At 44.5% G+C, this 3,026-nt stretch overlaps 1 long non-coding RNA gene across 1 annotated transcript; it reads right to left on the reverse strand.

Annotated features, from left to right (window-relative positions):
• Window positions 1-987: 987 nt before the first annotated feature.
• Window positions 988-2,602, reverse strand: LOC118231340. Its single transcript, XR_004766041.1, has 2 exons — window positions 2,189-2,602; window positions 988-1,183 (listed from the first exon to the last, which is right to left on the reverse strand). It is a non-coding gene; the product is annotated as an uncharacterized LOC118231340 (long non-coding RNA).
• Between the last annotated feature and the right edge of the window lie 424 nt (window positions 2,603-3,026).

The following is a 3,026-nucleotide window of genomic DNA, read 5'->3' on the forward strand; positions in this document are numbered from 1 at the left end:
TGCAATATTGTAGCCGGTTAACAATTGAACGTGCAGACGGTACGTCATAATACAGTGTATACGTTCGGGGAACGGCTGGTAGATATGGTGCAAAAGCAATAATTGAGAAGTAGTAGACAATTATTGTAGAGGGTAAAAGCAGGTTAAAGAAACGCGTTCTTAGCTGGGCTTGAACCCCGGACCCTGTGATCCCAAGACTGTAACCTTACCTACTAAGCCACAGGCTGACTAGCTGTTTGTCCTGAGAATGTTTCAGAGTGAAAAGATATGGGTATTTTGCGCGTGTATGCGAGTTTTTCATTGGGTCGTGTAGGTGAAGATTTGGCGGGTGTCGGTAAAATGTCCAATAGAGAGACATGTTATTAGTGGGATAGGCGGCAGGAAAAATAAGAATGAGAAGAAGAAGAAGAAGAAAGAGAAGAAGAAGGAGAAAACGCAAAATCCCCTTAGTTTGGGGCTTTATTGTGTGAAGTTGTTTATGAAATCTGTCTATTGAAATGGGGTCAGAATGTACAGAATTTAATGTTTTTAAGGGCTGAGTGTCTGTGGCTGTTGTGGTTATTTCTGTGGGGAACCCTGGAAAGTGCCAAACTCTCGGTGCTGTATTAGGTATATATGGGGCATGCCCCCGCCAAGGCGTAACTTGGCGGGATGGCATACCTGCCATCCCAATAGACCTTTCTTTAAGAAACCCTGATAGTGAGTATAGGACAGATAATAAGTGAAACTCTTTCAACCGATTGGCCATAATATGCGTAAGTAGTTTGTAATCCACATTCAATAAAGTTATTGGTCTCAGGTTATCAATATATCTTTTATCCTTACCAGGTTTAGGTAAAGTAATAATACCTTGTTTCATGGTCGACATTAACTTGTTTTTATTACATTCTTTTAGGGCATTAAATAACAATTCTTTTATATCTTCTGTGGCACCGCACTGGGCGTGACGGTGCAGGCGGGGCGGCACAGAAATACACAGACTGGAGGTTTGGGGAAAAATAGCCCAACAGGGCCTTTTATTTAACAAAAACTATATACAAAAACCCAAAACCAAACTCAACCACTAAAGTCTCTTGTCAGAATTAAATTAAAGTAAAGCAACCAAAATTAGGAGTAACGCGTCCGGGAGAGCGCTGGGGGGATCCCTCTCCAAAGCAGGAAGGTCCTGCGTCTCCACCGGATTCTGAAAAGTAGGGAGAAAGTTACAAAGTTTTCAACAGTTCTCCTGCAGCCCAAAACCCCTCTCCTCAAAAGGCCTCATTTTAAGCCCCCAGCCATTTCCCTGGAGTGGCGGCAGCTGTGTTGCCTCATTGATTGCAAGTGTGTTGAGTGCAAAGGAGGGAGTTGGGGAATTTCCAGTCTGCCGCTCTCCAGGGTCCTGTGGCTGGGCTTCATAGTGTGGCGCTGTCCCGGGTCCCGAAGAGCTGGCCTGGTGGCAGGTTTTAGCTGAGGCCTATAAGGCTGAGAGGGGCACTGTGGGGGCATGCCCCGATCCATGCCACACTTCCCAAAAAAATGTATAAAAGTTTGAGGTTAAACCATCTTGACCAGGAGCTTTGCCTACTGACATTAGCTTTATAGCTGTATGAGTTGTTTTAATTCTCTTTTTAATTTAATAGTGTGGTGGCCAGTCTAACGTTAGTGTTGATGGAGCTCTATGTTACGGTTTTCAAATTTAATTAGCCTCTCATCAAAAGATGTTTTTTGCAAAAACAAAATAGCCTTCCTTGAAACCCCTCCTCTGCCCATGTAACTAGCCATCAATTTGTTTTGTTTTTTTGTTTTGTTTTTCTTTAAAAGTGTGATGGCCACTGTAACATTTGTGTTGAAAGATATGAAATAAGCTATTATGAATCAGAAGTGTTATCAATACGTTTCTAGAATTGGATGTTGTGCTTTTTTGCAGTATGCTTAGTGTCTTTCTCTTTCTCTAGGTAGAAAATGCTGTGAGACGGGAAAACAGGGCTTGCCTGTACAGATGGACAGAATCAGTGGAACACTGGGGCCAAAACAAATGCTGGTCAGCGCAAAATTAAGGACATGTGCTTCAAACGACACAACAGAAATAAATTCTACCGGCCCTCAACATCATCATCATTATCATCATCTTTTGCCATTACCAAACCTTCTCATGAAGTCACACTCTTCAATACTCATGAAGGCTGGAGGAAGAGTGCACTTGTCTCACCTATGGGAGCATTTTTTACCTTCCCGGGCAATGGCCTCCTGCAGTTCTGCTTCAATGCTGATCCCTCTGCTCAATCTGTGGAAAAAACACCATCTCCATTGCTCCTACCCCATGATGAGCATCACACACCACTGGCTTGTTTAAAATGCAGAACATTTTACAATGAATACATCCACATGCCTACAACCCAGCTGACGGAGACTGAGCAGCGTACCAAAGCACAGAGCCAAGAACAGCTCTGGTGTGATATGCGGACGGTACACATTACAGCAAGCACAGTTAAAAAGGTGCCAATTCACCCCACCACAACACCTGACAAGTTTCTGTCAGAGCAACTACACCCAACCTTCCATGGTAATGCTGCAACACCTCATGGAGCGGAGGGTGAGGAACTTGCCATGCAGTTCTTGCAGGACCAGGGCTACAGCATTGAAACCAAATGTTTGGTGGTGTGCCCAGGGGAGCCATGGCTTGCAGCAAGTCCTGATGGAGTCATTAACGCCGACACGCTGCTGGAGATCAAATCACCAGTGACGGGAAAGAACAAGTCGCTCACCGAAGCACTGGCTGCAAGGAACAGCGAAACACAAATGGCCAACGGAGAGTACCAGGTTGCCTATGACTGGACATGCACTGCACGGGGCTTAACCACTCCATGTTGGTGATCTGGAACACCTACAACTCCAAGTACCCTTCAACCAAGCCTTTGTTCAGCAGCATATCACAAGGCTGCGCACCTTCTACTTTGCCCACATGGTCCCGAAAATTGTTGACGATTTTGTCACTACACAAAACACTAACGTTTCAAAAAAAATGCCGTAATCGTTCGCTTCAACTT

The sequence above is a fragment of the Anguilla anguilla genome, chromosome 7 (assembly GCF_013347855.1).
Source record: "Anguilla anguilla isolate fAngAng1 chromosome 7, fAngAng1.pri, whole genome shotgun sequence".
NCBI lineage: Eukaryota > Metazoa > Chordata > Actinopteri > Anguilliformes > Anguillidae > Anguilla > Anguilla anguilla.